At 41.9% G+C, this 16,492-nt stretch overlaps 1 protein-coding gene and 2 long non-coding RNA genes across 3 annotated transcripts in view; 2 read left to right on the forward strand and 1 right to left on the reverse strand.

Annotated features, from left to right (window-relative positions):
• LOC131016821 (putative late blight resistance protein homolog R1C-3) overlaps nt 1–16,492 on the forward strand; it is a 629,159-nt gene that overhangs the window by 466,158 nt on the left and 146,509 nt on the right. The window lies entirely within an intron of this gene.
• On the reverse strand, nt 13,529–14,459 carry LOC131017107 (uncharacterized). The gene is made up of 2 exons (XR_009099424.1): nt 14,317–14,459; nt 13,529–13,965 (listed from the first exon to the last, which is right to left on the reverse strand). It is a non-coding gene; the product is annotated as an uncharacterized LOC131017107 (long non-coding RNA).
• Nucleotides 13,882–16,448, forward strand: LOC131017070 (uncharacterized). The gene is made up of 3 exons (XR_009099386.1): nt 13,882–14,013; nt 15,562–15,621; nt 16,223–16,448. It is a non-coding gene; the product is annotated as an uncharacterized LOC131017070 (long non-coding RNA).

Raw genomic sequence — 16,492 nt, forward strand, 5'->3', positions numbered from 1 at the left:
TGTGCCCAATTTCCGCCGAGGCCATCGTTGTTTCTCCTGCCGGCAGCCTCTGCGCGCGCGTGATCTCGCGCCACAGCAGCGCGCTCAGCTACTGGAACGACGAGATCTCCGCCTTCGCCGTCACTGAGAAACCGGCAAGCACCGCCGCCGCGGCTCTCTCTCCGCTCACCACCAGATTCGCCTCTCTTTTCTCCCTCGAAGCTCCTCCCTCACAAATTCAGATCTCCCTGCGTCTGGACGTCCGCCGCCTCCACAGCTCCGTCGCGAAGGGCCCCGGCGAAGGTGTCCGGCCGAAAGTACTGTCCTTGGCCACCGCCCCTCTCAAGAATTTCTGCTCCGAGCCCTGGTGCCTCGTCGTCGTGTCGTCGCGTTGCCAACCCTGGGATCAGCGAGTTGTGGTCGTCATCGAGGTTCTTCTCTGACCGCGTCCGGCGATTCCCCGAGCCCCAACGCCACTGCTGCTACTGGAATCTTCAGCTTCGCCGTGCCGCTGCACTCCAGAATCGGTGAGATTTGCCGCTGCTGCGCACGAGTCCGACGAGTAGGGTCCGACGTTGCTGTTATTTTTGGAAAGCTCGCGAATGGCCGCTGCCCTCGTTGAAGAACCAGTGGAATGTCGTTACTTGATCTGAAATCGGCGAGGCTCGCCGTCTGTCTTCCGGTTCGACGGAACATACCAATTATCGGGTGACTTTTAAGAGCTAAGTCTTTATTCGATCTCCCTATTCTTCTCTAGTTTCTAGTAGTTGTTAAGGATGGAGGTTCTTAAGTTGGTTGTTCTAGAGAGCAGTAGGATGTAAAGTATAAATCTTTCTATGGTTATACATATTATGCCCATTTGATATAGTGGTGAAACGTGATTATGCCTCTGATATGAATACGAACTGAATGGTTATTTGAGATAGCAAAATACCTCGCTTGTATTCAATTGATTGGTTGTTGCTGGAGTGTAGTGAAGGGTGAAATAACTGAAATGGATTGAAGTTGCCATTGTTTAACGAATGAAGGAGACTTGAACTGAAAATAGTAAAGTTAAGGACAAAGCTTACCCTGCAATTGTTTGGTTTGATTGATGTATTGTTCGTTGTAGTTGATTAGTTCCACTGAGGAATTAACTGAAATAAATGATGGTTCATTGTATAATGCAGGTGAATTTAGTCGAGGGAGAATGAAAGTATTGAGCCAAACCTTACCTTGAGAGCTTTGGCAGAAACAAACTGGGTTGTTCTTAAATTTTGTTTTCTCGGTGAAACAAGATGAGAGTGAAAGTTTGCATTTGTTAGGGGATGATACTAATAGAAAATATATATTGCTGCATACTTGAGTGATGAGTGGTGGGAAAAATGATGAGTGATGGGGGAAAGTGGTTGGGAAAGAGTGAATGGTCGGGGTAAAAATGAGTGGTGGGGAAAAGTGGTGGTCAAAGATTGATGGAAAGAAAAAGAAAAAAATATAGAGAAGAATTAATGATGTATTTTCTATGTCTCGGTGATTCCGTAACTGAAATAAAATACTGGCTTCGATTCTGCTTGATACTGTATTTACATAAATCTCGATTTCGACATGTGATATCTCGCTAAAATCGATAAGTTATAAAATGAATCAAAATTAAATCCGTAGATTTAATTCGTTCGTTGTTCTAATATATAAATTAAATCCGCAGATTTAATTAACTCACGAGTCTGAAATAATCCACAACTTGAGTAAGAATAAAATCTAATTCCATCTCGCTTAAATAAATAACGTGACTTTGCTAAGTCAGTTATAACTCTGAAATAATATCATTGACTGCTTTAACAATATAAATTCAGGATCATAAGCTGATGAATATCAGAATAATATCCGTTTTCATTCACTGATGAACAAAAATACACACTCATTACTGGATTTAAAATATATAAAAGAGCGGGTCACTACATACTACCCCTCTTAACAAAAATTTCGTCCCGAAATTTGCATATTTCTTCTAAAACAGTTCGGGGTATTTATCCTTCATTTTGTCTTCAAGCTCCCACGTGGCTTCCTCTTGTCCGTGGTGTCTCCATAAGACTTTCACTGATGTGATTGCCTTATTCCTGAGTTGTTGTACTTTTCGATCTAGAATGGCCTCTGGTCTCTCTTCATAACTCAAGTCTGGGCAAAGGATCATCTCTTCTTGGTGGATTATGTGCTTTGGATCGAAAACATATTTTCTGAGTTGTGATACGTGGAAAACATTGTGAACGTTTCCAAAACTTGGCGGTAATGCCAACCTATAGGCTACTGGGCCTATTCTTTCCAAAATCTCATAAGGTCCTACGAATCGGGGCCTAAGTTTTCCCTTGACACCAAACCTAGTTATCCCCTTGCTAGGAGATACCTTTAGGAAGACCTTGTCTCCTATTTCAAAATATAACTCAGTTCGACGTGCATCAGCGTAAGATTTCTGTCTATCTTGTGCCTCTTTTATTCGCCCTCTGATCTGGCGGACTATCTCAACCATCTCATTTACCATGTCTGGTCCTAAAACTTTTCTCTCACCCACTTCATCCCAATAAAGTGGTGATCTACATTTTCTTCCATACAATGCCTCATATGGTGCCATATCGATAGTCGCCTGGTAACTGTTATTATAGGCAAATTCAATCAACGGCAGCACTACTTCCCAACTTCCACCTCTATCTAACACCACTGTTCTCAACATATCTTCGAGGGTCTGAATTGTCCTTTCAGACTGCCCATCTGTCTGCGGGTGGAAGGCGGTGCTGAAATTTAACCTCGTGCCTAACTCCTTCTGTAAGCTCATCCAAAATCTAGAAGTAAATTTTGAGTCTCGGTCTGAAGTGATCGACACTGATACACCGTGTAAGCGTACAATCTCTCGAACATACAACTGAGCTAGCTTGTCTGACCCATGTGTGATCGGTATTGGTATAAAATGAGCACATTTTGTGAGTCGATCCACTATTACCCAAATGGCAGTGTTTCCTCTCTTTGTTTTGGGCAAACTGGTCACAAAATCCATTGCGATGTGCTCCCACTTCCATTCTGGAATTTCCAACGGTTGTAGTTTTCCATATGGCCTTTGATGTAAGGCCTTCACCTGTTGGCATGCTAGGCATTTCTCCACAAATGACGCAATGTCTCTCTTCATTCCTTCCCACCAAAAGTGTTTCTTTAGGTCCTGATACATCTTAGTACTGCCTGGGTGGGCAGTATAAGGGGTATCGTGAGCCTCACTCATGATTTTATCCTTAAGCTCATCATCGTGGGGGATGCATATTCTTCCTTCAAAGAGGATAACATTATCTGATGCTTCTTGATAATTCTTGACGCCTCCTTTTCTTACTGCTTCCCGTAGTTTTTCCATCTTCCCGTCTTTTCTTTGTGCTTCTACGATCATCTTCCTCAAGTTAGGTACTGTTGCCACAACGCTTGCTATCGTCCCTGGTGGTTTAACCACTTCTATGCTCATTTTGCTAAATTCCCTTATGAGCACCGTCTCTCGAGTGATGAGAGCTCCCAATTTAGATTGGGTCTTACGACTCAATGCATCAGCCACTACGTTGGCCTTGCCTGGGTGGTAGTTAATACCGCAGTCATAGTCTTTCACTAGTTCGAGCCATCTCCTCTGTCTCATGTTGAGGTCCTTTTGCTCGAAAAAGTATTTCAGGCTTTTATGATCTGTGAATATTTCACACCTAACTCCATATAGGTGGTGCCTCCAAATCTTCAGCGCATGCACCACTGCAGCTAACTCCAGATCATGAGTCGGGTAATTCAGTTCATGTGGCCTAAGCTGTCGTGACGCATATGCTATCACTCTTCCTTCTTGCATCAGCACGCAACCAAGTCCATTTTTGGACGCGTCTGTGTAGATCATGTATTCCTTATCAGCTGTTGGGACGGCTAACACTGGTGCCGTAGTTAACTTCTCCTTAAGTTCTTGGAAGCTCTTCTCGCACTCCTCTGTCCAAGAAAATTTTATTCCCTTCCTGAGTAGTTGCGTCATTGGCCTTGCAATTTTGGAAAATCCTTCCATAAACCTCCTATAGTAACCTGCCAATCCTAAGAAACTTCTTATCTCATTAGGGTTAGTAGGCGATTTCCATTCGCGCACTGCTTGCACTTTTTCAGGGTCCACTTTAATCCCTTCTGATGATACAATATGTCCTAAAAACGTGACTTCGCTGAGCCAAAACTCACACTTGCTGAATTTGGCATAAAGGCGCTCTGTCCTCAACGTTTCTAGAACAATTCTCAGATGTTCCTCATGGTCTTTATCGTTCTTCGAGTAGATCAGGATGTCATCTATGAATACCAAGACAAATTTGTCTAAATACGGATGGAACACTCGATTCATGAGGTCCATGAACACGGCTGGCGCATTAGTTAGCCCGAATGGCACAACTACAAATTCGTAGTGGCCATACCTAGTTCGAAATGCCGTCTTAGGTACGTCTTCTGGTCGAATCTTTAGCTGGTGATAACCAGACCGCAAATCAATCTTCGAGAACACGCTTGCTCCCTTGAGCTGGTCGAAGAGGTCATCTATCCTTGGTAAAGGATATTTGTTCTTCAGTGTCACTTTGTTCAGTTCCCTATAGTCTATGCACATTCTCAATGTGCCATCCTTTTTCTTCACAAAAAGTACAGGTGCACCCCAAGGTGATACACTTGGCCTAATGAATCCAAGTTCCAAAAGTTCTTGCAGTTGTATCTTGAGTTCTTCCAACTCTTTAGGAGCCATCCGGTATGGTGCCTTCGAAATGGGAGCTGCCCCGGGCTCCAAATCAATGGTAAACTCAATTGGTCTGTCCGGTGGTGGCCCTGGCAGAATCTCCGGAAATACATCTGAAAAGTCCCGTACAATTGCTACATCTTCTATACTCTTTTCAGTACCCAGTTCTCCGTGCAAGTATACGAGGTAAGCTGGGTATCCCTTCTTCATCATTTTCGTTGCTTGTAGGGCGGAGATGATCATCTTTCTTCTTCCCATACTAATTCCGTGGAAATGTGACGGCTCCCTTCCTGGGGGTCGAAACAATATCTGTCTTTCGTTACAAAGGATGGTGGCATAGTTCTCGGCTAGCCAGTCCATTCCTAGGATTATGTCCACATCTCCCATCGGTATAACATAGGAGTTGTTCACTACAATCTTGTGTGACCCTATGTTCAGTTCTAGGTTCAAGCACACATGATCTACTGTCGTCATTCCTCCTATAGGTGATGATATACTCAACTCCTGGTCAGCTCTTTCCATTTTAAGTTTTAATGTATCAATACATGTACTTGAAATGAAAGTATGCGATGCGCCCGTATCAAATAGAAGTACAACAGGAGTATTGAGTAGCATGCCCATACCTGCCAGGTTTCCCTGGTTGTTCTCGGGCTGCTTCTGCCTCATAGCATAGGCTCTAGCATGACGAGGTTTTTCATGTTGTTTCTGTTGTCGCTGCTGTTGTTGGCGGGCCTGTTGCTGATACTGTTGTTGAGGTTGTGGTTGGTACTGTAGCTGTTGGTGCTGCTGTGGCTGCTGATACTGTGGTTGCTGCCTTGGGTATGGTTGGGGCAAAGCTTGAATTGCTCGCAGATGCGGAGCCTGGATAGGTGGGTTTGGCCTTGAACTCGTTCCATGTTGCTTATTCGGGCACCGGTTTGCATAGTGCCCCTTCTGGTTACAGATATAGCAACTATCACTGCCGGCCTTACAGATTCCCACATGATTTTTGTTACATTTGGGGCAATGTGGGGCCCTCTGTTGGTTATTTCCCATCTGTTTCGGTGCACTCTGACCTCCATAGCCCTGTGACTGGAAGACCCGTCCCTGCCATGGCCTCTTCTCGCTTTGGTTCGGGTTACTGTTGTCCCATCTCCTCTTCCCTTTGAAATTCTGATTATGATTTTGATCATGTAGAGGTGCTGGAGCAGGTACAGTTGCAAGTCTTTCTCCTGGCATGGCTGCCTCAATGTCTAACGCTCGGCTGAGCGACTCAGTGTAAGACAATCCTCCATGGCTTGCCAAGGTCATCCTAATCTCGTGCCTCAGACCGGCACAAAACTTTTCAGCCATCTTCTCATCTGTGTCCACTTGTTCCGGCGCATATCTAGACATATCGCAGAACATCCTGTCATATTGAGTTACCGACATCTTCCCTTGCTTTAGATTGTAAAATTCAGCTTCCTTCTTCTTGTGGTAGCTCTTGGGTATATACTTGTCGTATATACCAGCTTTGAATTGTTCCCAGGTCAGGTTTTCTAACTGCTCTGCTGTCATCGTTTTCATCCGTGCTTCCCACCAGAAATCAGCTGACCTAGTCAACTGAAAGGACATACAAGTCAGACGTTCTTGGTCGGTGCAACGCAGGAAGTTGAAAATGCGTTCAATAGCGCGAACCCAAGTTTCAGCTTCTGCCGGGTCTCCTGTCCCGTTGAAGGTAGGTGGGTTCTGTCGCAAGAATAATTCTTCAATCCGTCGTTCTGGTTGAACAGGTGGTTGAACTATTTCGGGTTCTGGTTCTGGCCCTGTTTCTGGGCCTCTTCTTTCATTTCGGGGAATCCTGCCCCCTCCTCTTGGTCGTCCTCGTTTTGGCGGCATTCTATTAGGTTAAACACAAGTTGTCAGCGCATAAAAAAAAAAACAATAAGGCCATACTATCATTTCTATAGTTACTCTTTAACTCATCGAGTTCTGCTCTTGTTAAAACTTAAACGAACATATAAATAAAACATAGCGGAACGACTTGCTGCGAAAAACCAATAAGATCACCATATATAACATAGGGAAAATTGCCTCAATGAGGATTTTACATCATCATAAAATCTAGATTCAAAGATCTATCTAAGTACCACACATGATGAACTGGCTACCTAGTGAGCCATTACAAAAACTACTCAGTCACGGAACGTCCCAAGGTTTCGCGTCTCCGTCCTAATACTAGTCAAAAGTCTATGCCGACACATGGCATTCAAAAGCATCAGAACAATCTATGTTTCTGGAATATTTAAATATCATCCTATTAGATATATATATATAAACCGGTCTAAGAAGATCGGGTACAAGATCCCTGGGTCGGGGCATGGCTGTCTTCCTCTGGATCCTCTTCCGGATCTTCCTCTGGGTCCTCATCTGTTTCTCCGCCAGATGGGTGCGACTCATCCCCTCCTTCACCTGCTGCCTGGCCAATGATGGCTGAGCGAATCATCTTCAAGGTGACTCGAAGAGTTGGGCGGTCGTCCATGGCCGGGGCTTTTCCCCTATTGAGGAAATCCATGGTATCGGCTAAGACTCTGTCAACGTCGGCCATAGCGGCTGCTATCTCTGCCTTGCTCAACTGCCTCGATGACAATGGTGGCTCACAGACTAATGGCACTGAACCCGTGCCAGGTGGAAAATCTCTGTAGGCTTGAGGCCTAGAGGGGCCTGCCTCAGCGTCGTGCCTCCTGGGTTGCCTTAAGATAGGGGCTGCTGGTGGAGTCGGCTCCGGACGTGGGTCCAGTAGTTCGTCGGGCGAAGGTACTCCGACTCGAGCAAGGTCTCCCGGACGTGTATACGGCCCTCGAGGAGCATTTCCCCAACGAGTGAATTGTGCCTGGATCTCAGCAGTAAATCCAGAGAAGTCATAATGCAAGTCATAGGACCTGCCAGAACGAGTGATGTAGTGAGCGGAAATCATCCTCGCCCATCCCTGCCATTCTGATGGCAGCAAATCCATTAGCCGCTCCATTCCGTCATAGTCCGATATCCCATGGTCTCTTGCAGCGACCCAGTGTCGATGGAAGCCAGCCAAGAATTGGCCTAAGTCATCACCGTGGCATCGGCGATAAGTAAAATATGAGTTCCTGATAGCATTCGGACTAGCATCTCGACGCAACGGCCGTCGTCTGGTAAAGCGCATCCTTGCCATCTATACATGAAGGTCGCATAATCAAACTCACGAATATCAAAATAGGTGGCAAAAACAGTAAGGTTCAAACATATCTACAACAGTAAGGTAATAATTCTACTTGAGGTCTCGAAATTCAAACCACGGTATTATAATCATAATAGCCTAACACTAGACTCGAATATAATTCGTGAAGTCTTAAATATGCTGCAACTAGTACTAACTAGGTTTTTGAAAAGAGATAACTCCGCTATGTTGCAGTTTCCAAACTATGTAGGGTATTCTTATTACTATGAAAAGTGTTCCCACTATACTCTGATTAAGGCAATAGTTGATTCGGTATCCGCCTCGCGTGAATAATCCGAACGAAGATCTATGCCCGTGTCACTATCTCGTGTGTGACACTTTTCTTTACTCCCCATTGTATTTTGTTTGTTGATTTCTCGTCTGGTTCACTAACTTTGTAACTTACTCATCGCCTCAATTTACAGAGAAAAGCAAAAATGTTCTTGCTAAATTCCTTCTATTGTTGTGTTCATAACAGTGATCATGCATCCTTAGCGCATCTAAGTTCATTGAGTAACATCTCCATAAAAAGGCATAAGTAAAATCAACATTTGCATCAAGGCGAAATATAAACTTCAACATTCGAAACTTTCTGTTGCATTCCTTTCTGTTGAGCATAGCGATGTGATGAAGTGCTGAGCTTTTGCCGACTGACTCTTTCATACTAGTGATCATACTAGAAAAATTTATTAACTCTAGGGTTCAGAGCAAATGAACTGCTCTGATACCACTCTGTCACGACCGGTCCTAATTAAGGATAATTAAGCCGGGAAACCGTGACTAATGGAGGGATATTAGAAGCGGGGTAGAAAGGGGATAATTAAACAAAGAAGAATCACATTTCATAATTTAACAAAAGGAATATTTATAATATAACAGAAGTTTAGTCGTATAGACTCAAATAACTAATAAGTTCAGATATCTCTGACTTAGCCAAATAAACATAAAACTTCTGAGTACGCAGCGGAATATGATTCTGATTACATGTATGAAGACATGTAACCCTAGAGTTCATTAATACATAATAAGACAAAAGAATCCCGCTCGTCACTTCATCACCATCTGCAGCTGCTCAACCTGCACATTTAGAAATATATGCAGGGCTTGAGTACAAAAGTACTCAGTGGGCACGTATGCCTAAGTATAAAAAAAATACATGCTTCAAAACTGTAAATTGTCATGCCATCATAAACAGTACCGCAAAGGTGTTTTTCGCTAAAAGGCCCAAGCTTACTAAATTCATTTGTGATTCTTAAAGTTCGACTGCAGTCTAAGTTCTGTAATCTATCATATCTGGAACTGTGTGCCGGAGAGGTGGCCACCTCTCACGGTCACTTGACCGGCCAACCCGCTAGATGACTCACGGTCACTGGTGTACACTAGCCCTGGCAGGATAGCTATCAACTGCTCAAGACCCGAATTCGATTACATGATAAAAGCCACATCAGATAGATATCATACTGAAATTAAAACATTTTATGGCAAGACAATATTTGAAATAACTTCAATTAATTTAGTCATGAAATAACTTGCTTGAACGTAACATTTAAACTCATTTGATATATATGAAAGTAATGCCCACCTGTTAGAAACTTTTTGTGGTACCGTAGCTCCTTGACTGATTATTAATCTCGTGCTTGACCTTTATTACGAGAATATAAATAAGATATTGCTCGAGTAAAATCCTCAAATAATGAGATTACAGAATTAACTATGCATGATTTTTATGCATGATTTATTACTCCGAGATGATATTAGATAATTACTATTATTAATCCTCGCTATCAGATGAAATAAATACCAACTAGGTTTCATCTTGCGTGGTTGAGTAATTAACTAAAATAATCTGTTCGCCTCAGGTGTTCTAACCCACTAATTAAATAAATCCATCCTTCGTGGTCGTTACTAAGATATAACTAATTCGGCTTATTCGCTGAATAACCTCATAAAATCTCTCGGGCTTAATAAATAGGAATAGAAATAATATAATAAGTTCAAATAATTAAAAGGCTCAACATAAGACAGCCTAATAATTAATCAAACAAATATGGGCTTGATTTTAAATAAATCGTGGCATTCCAATAATTAAATTGAAAAGTTTAGTTGGAGTAATTCATGGACTCAAGTAATTAAATAATTTTAGGGCCCAGTTGAATAAAGAGACAATTAGTTGGGTTCAATTAAATAATTCATCGGCTCAATTAATTAAATAAATCTTGGCCCAATAAATAAATAATTTGATTAGCTGGGCTTAATTAAATAAATCAAACGAGGCCCAACGAAGATAATATAACAGCCCCAATAAAATAGATGGGCTTTAATTTAAATAAATTTACTCCAATGAAATATGAGTAAATATATAAAAGTGGCCATTTTGATATTGTAAAATTAAATTTTAGCCTATGAAATTAAAAGATTAAAAAATGGCCAGTTTTTTAGTGTAAAGACAAAATTACCCCCCACTTAAAAATTGTAAAAAATGGCCAGTCACTTCTACCCCTCTCTCCTCTCTCTCTCTCTCTCTATCGGATTCAATTCACCACCACAATTCACGTTACTCTCTCTCTCTCCCTCTCCCTCTCTCTTCACCTTCACTGGTGGCGCCGCTGCCACCTCTCCCTTCCTCCGCCACCTACCTGCTCCACGCGGCGTACTTCTTCCCCCAATTTCTCCGGCGTAACATCGACGCCGCGGCAGCCACCACCACCGCGACGCACATAGGCAGCGCCGCACAGTTTTGCAGGAGACAAGTCGATCTCCTCAAGTTTCAGGCAGATCCGCCGGCCATCCAGATTCAGGCAAATCCCCTCAAGTCCGGCGAAGAGAAGTCAGATCCGCCGGCCATCCAGATTCAGACAGATCTCTCTCTCTCGACAGATCTCTCTCTGCGTTTCTTTCTAATTTTTTAACGTTGGATTCAACGAGTGGAAGGTTTGACTAAATTAGCATGTTAAAGTTTTGAGTCAAGGAGTCGACGAAACAGAGATTGTTGTACATGTTTGAGCTACCTTCTTCTTCTTTTCTTTTTTTTTTTCTTCCGTCTGTGTTCTCTAGATTCTGGAAACATTGAAATATTTCAGAGTTTGTGAACTGTATTTCAATTTTATTTGAATAATTAATGATTTGATTTGTACTAACTTGATTATTAATTATTCTTCGACTTATTAGAATTCATTGTAATGTTTAGTCAATTCATAATGTGATACTATATATTTTACATCTTACAAAAAGAACTATCCAGAATTAATAAAATGTGGTTTGAATTGAATTGGGGATTTTCGATTTAAATTCTCAAATTTGATCGATTCAAGCTCCAAGTTGATATGAAGAATGAAGAAAATAAAATAAATCTGGTTGTTGATTTTACCATATCTATTAATTAATTTTGTTCATGAATTCACATTCATTCATATCTTTAAATTCACAACCAGCTCGATAATTCACGACTTAATATTCTTGAATTCACAACCAGATCTATTAATTCACAACTAAAACTCGAATTCACAATCAAAATAAATTCTAGTTTTAGTTGTGAATTCAAACTTTAAAAACTCAAATTCACAACTACTTGAATTCACAACCAAAATAAATTCTAGTTGTGAATTAAATTATGATTGTGAATTTTATTGGTTGTGAATTCCCAATCAAAAAATTCTTGTTATGGTTGTGAATTCGACTGGTTGTAAATTAAATTTTGGCTGTGAATTCGACTAGTTGTGAATTCACAAACAAAAAATTATGGTTGTGAATTCGACTGGTTGTGAATTCTCAATTCACAACCAGTGTGAATTCACAACCAAAAAATTTTGGTTGTGAATTCACACTGGTTGTGAATTGAGAATTCACAACCAGTCGAATTCACAACCATAAATTTTGGTTGTGAATTCACACTGGTTGTGAATTACGGGATTTTTTAAAGGGGTGATGTAAAGTGGACATTTTTTTAATTTTTAATGTGGAAGGGTATTTTGGTAACAGTGGCTATTTTTTAATATTTTTATCTTAGTGGACAATTTTTAATTTTACAATATGAAAGTGGCCATTTTAAAAATCCACTCATGAAATAATGTAATAGATGCCCATCTGAGTAAAATAAATAAGGCCCAACTGAAATAATATAGCAAAGGCCCAATGAATTAAACTAAAGCCCAATTTGAATTAATAACAAAGGTCCGATGAATTAAACTAAAGCCCAATTTGAATTAATAACAAAGGTCCGATGAATTAAACTAAAGCCCAATTAAAATAGAATGCAGTTGGGCTTTTATTAGTAAACTCGGCCCAAAGAGAAATAATAAAGGCCCATATGAAAATAAATACAACAAGGCCCAAAGATAAATAAATAATGAAGCCCAAAGAAAATAAAATAAAGGCCCAAATTTTCGGCCAAACTCAAGCCCACTGAAAATTAAAACAAAATCGGCCCACTGAAACGAAGCCCAAATAAAGAGTCCAACATAATTAAATCGGCCCAATCTTACAATTAAAAGAGAAAGGCCCAATTACAATAAAACAAAAGCCCAATCTTTTGCCCAACAACAAAAATAACAAAATAAAAGCCCAACACCCCTTTTCTCCGCCCCAAGTCTCTCGGTTCTCTTTCTCTCTCTCAACCGATATCTCCCTCTCAATCTCATCTCTCTCTCTCTCTCTCTCAACATAACAGGTGACTCCCTTTCTTCAATGAGGGCTCGTCTCTGCTGCTCCGAAATCCGGCGAAGCAAACTCGCCCGCCGCTGTGCCCAATTTCCGCCGAGGCCATCGTTGTTTCTCCTGCCGGCAGCCTCTGCGCGCGCGTGATCTCGCGCCACAGCAGCGCGCTCAGCTACTGGAACGACGAGATCTCCGCCTTCGCCGTCACTGAGAAACCGGCAAGCACCGCCGCCGCGGCTCTCTCTCCGCTCACCACCAGATTCGCCTCTCTTTTCTCCCTCGAAGCTCCTCCCTCACAAATTCAGATCTCCCTGCGTCTGGACGTCCGCCGCCTCCACAGCTCCGTCGCGAAGGGCCCCGGCGAAGGTGTCCAGCCGAAAGTACTGTCCTTGGCCACCGCCCCTCTCAAGAATTTCTGCTCCGAGCCCTGGTGCCTCGTCGTCGTGTCGTCGCGTTGCCAACCCTGGGATCAGCGAGTTGTGGTCGTCATCGAGTGTAGTAACCCGCTCTCTTAATTACAAAAAACCGGTAACGCAATAATTAATTATTGCGTCTTTCAGTGATGATCTATGTTTGATTTCGACTTATGGCTTTGAGTTATATAATACTTGAAGCAGAGTTATTATTTTATTTCACGTGAAAATCCACAATAAGGTTTATTGAGCAGTCCATGATTATTATTTCAGATTATAACTGACTTAGCAAAGTCATGTTATTTATTAAGTGCTATAGAAATATTAATTATATTATTAGTTGTTATTATTATTATTTTATTTGAATTGTGGATTTATTTCGGCTTGTGAAGCAAATTAAATCTGCGGATTTAATTTAGATGCTAGTCAAAGAATTAAATCTACGGATTTAATTTAGATTTATTCTAAGAGATCTAGAAATCAGATATCAAGCAAATACACAGATACGCATTTCATATTACAGATTTAGAATTTTGAAGCCAAAGGGATTTTATTTATTTGCACCACAACCAACCTAGCTATTACAATACTAATATCTACCTAAGCATGAGAATGTTGACTACAAAGAAAGGAAATAGGGAGGAAATAAGAGAAGAAAGAAAAGAGAGAGGAGGCGTGCGTGTGTGAAGCAGCAATAGCTCTGCCACAGCCCCCCAACTCCACCAATCCCCTTCTCCCTACCCTATTCCTTAGCATGCTCCAGCCGCCCAAGTCCTCCAACCACCTCAGCCGCAACCGATGACTACACCTTCTCTAAAAGAGGCAGACACATTTTGACTTCCTTGTAGTATAAGCCAACAACTCCCATCTTTTAAAATCATCAGCCAAGCAATTCCATTCACTTCTTCACACGCCAACAACAAGAGAGAGATCATTCAAGCTTCTGCTTAAACTTAAGCAAATCCCCACTGAACTAAAGAAAAATACATCAGCCAATCAAGCACAAAATACACAAGGTATTTACACCATCTCAGTTCAGTTCAATTCCATGCTTCATACAATCATATCAAGCATATGTTTTCAGTTGTATGGAAATACAAATATTACAACTATAGAATGATAGAGAACTAGATGATTAGCTCAACCACAATTTATATATGCTTCTTCGCTAGATAAACGATGAGAATTCATATGACAACAGAAGAAACTTTTGCCTAGTTTTAACTCTTGCATACTCGAGCAACTCAACATACTAAGCACAACAAGGAAAATCAAGTCTTTACAGTAGAGTTTTCTGAAAATTATTCAAATTCACAAACCTCCCATGGAGTGATAAAACGAGAGGGAGGAGAACGAGTCGGACTCCGGGGAAGGGCAGCTCCAACGGGCTGGCCGCTGTCGGCAGAAACTATCTGTCGTCCCTCGTCAACTCTGGAACAACGACGCCGGCGGATCCAAGAGAGACCGCGGCCACCGAGACTCCAGTTGACGACGGCGGCGGTGGCTCTGAGCGAGGCGGGCTGCTGGAGATCAGACCAGCGACCTCGATTCCGGGCAAGGCAGCTGCAACTCCGGGCGGCGGCGTTACCTCAGCAGCGGCGACGTCCGGCGATAGAGCTTCCAGGCGTGTCGGCGGACGGCGGCGGTTGCACCAGATCTTCGCCAGCCTTCTAGTTGCAGCGGCGGCGGCGCTCTCTGATTTGGGGAGGAAATCAGGGCTCTCTTTTCATTTTGCCTTCGTCCGTGAATCGAGACGGAGAATAGAGGTGTGAGAAGGAGAAGGCGCCGACTGATTTGCCGGATTCCGGAGCTGCGGCAGCGGACTCCTCGGCTGAGGGCGGTGCGAGAAAGAGAGATGTAAGGAGGTATACTGGTGCCAAGGTCCGGAGCAGCGGCCGCTCGACGGAGGCAGCAGACGCCGACCGGAGCAAGAGGCGGCGAGACTTCTGGACGGAAGTGGCCGAGCGGTCCTCGGCGGAGAAGAAGAGGCCGAGCGTCGGCCTTGAGAAGAAGAAGAGAGAGATTTGAAGAGAAAGAGAGAGAGAAATGGCTGAGACTAATTTTGAGAAATAGAGAGAGAACCGAGATTGAGGGAGAGAGTGAGGATTTTGGGCTCTTTTTTTTGGGCTCTTGAATTTTTTGTGATTGGGCTTGAGGAATTAATTCATTTGGGCCAGCTTTATTTCATTGGGAAAATTTTAATTTATTTAAAATGGGCTTCGAGATTTTATCATTTGGGCTCCTACTTTTTAGTTGATTAAGTCCAATGAGATTATTTAGTTAAGCCCAATGAGACTTATTAATTTAGGCCCCCTTTATTAATCCTAATTACTTGAATTAGTGATTAATTTTAATACTTGCTAATGGTTAGTTGGTAAGTGAGTTAGACTAATTCAAGATGAGTGGATTATTAAGATTTATAATCTTGTATCATAAGACGAGTTTTAATCCAATAGTTGGATTAATAATTAAAGGAATGTGAGTCATGCATAATTACATTACGCATCCTCATTTATTTGAGAATTTCCTTGAATTAAAATCTTATTTATATTCTCGTAATAAAGGTCAAGCACGAGATTAATAATCAGTCAAGGAGCTACTGTACCACAGAAAGTTTCAATCAGGTGGGCATTACTTTTACTATACGTATATAGAGATCCCCTGCGTGTCGTAGGCCTCTTATACGAATGAATGCATGAGATGATTTAACTGTTAATTTCAGTTTTATATATCTATCAAACGAGTTTAATGCTACCTTTGAACAAGTTATTTCGTTACAAATCTTTGAACTGGAAAATATTACAACTGTTGTCTTGCCATAAAATGTTTAAATTTTAGTATGATATCTATCTGCTTTGGCTTTGCCAATGATGCAATCGAATTCGGGTCCTGAGCAATTGATAGCTATCCTGCCAGGGCTAGTGTACACCAGTGACCGTGAGTCATCTAGCGGGTTGGCCGGTCAAGTGACCGTGAGAGGTGGCCACCTCTCCGGCACAAAGTTCCAGATATGATAGATTACAAGAGAACTTAGTCTGCAGACGAACTTTAAGAATCACAAATGAACTTAGTAAGCTTGGGCCTTTTTAGCGAAAAACTCCCTTGCTGTACTGTTTATGATGGCATGACAATTTACAGTTTTGAAGCATGTATTTTTATACCTAGGCATACGTGCCCACTGAGTGCTTTTGTACTCAGCCCTGCATATGTTTTCTAAATGTGCAGGTTGAGCTGATGTGATGATGGTGCTGAAATGAGCGGAGTCTCCAGGGTTGTTAATAAATAGTTAACTTGTCTAGAATATGTCTTCATACATATGTCTAGCTACTTTCCGCTGCAAGATGTTGTTGATGTTATAGTATGTTATGTCATACTTTGAGTCTTAAGAGAATGGTTTCATATGATGTATAACTTGATTAATGATATTAATTAAGTTTTATGCTGTCTTTCATAGACTATTTTCAATTGAGTATTAATGAATAAAAATGACGAGTT

The sequence above is a fragment of the Salvia miltiorrhiza genome, chromosome 3, assembly GCF_028751815.1.
Source record: "Salvia miltiorrhiza cultivar Shanhuang (shh) chromosome 3, IMPLAD_Smil_shh, whole genome shotgun sequence".
NCBI lineage: Eukaryota > Viridiplantae > Streptophyta > Magnoliopsida > Lamiales > Lamiaceae > Salvia > Salvia miltiorrhiza.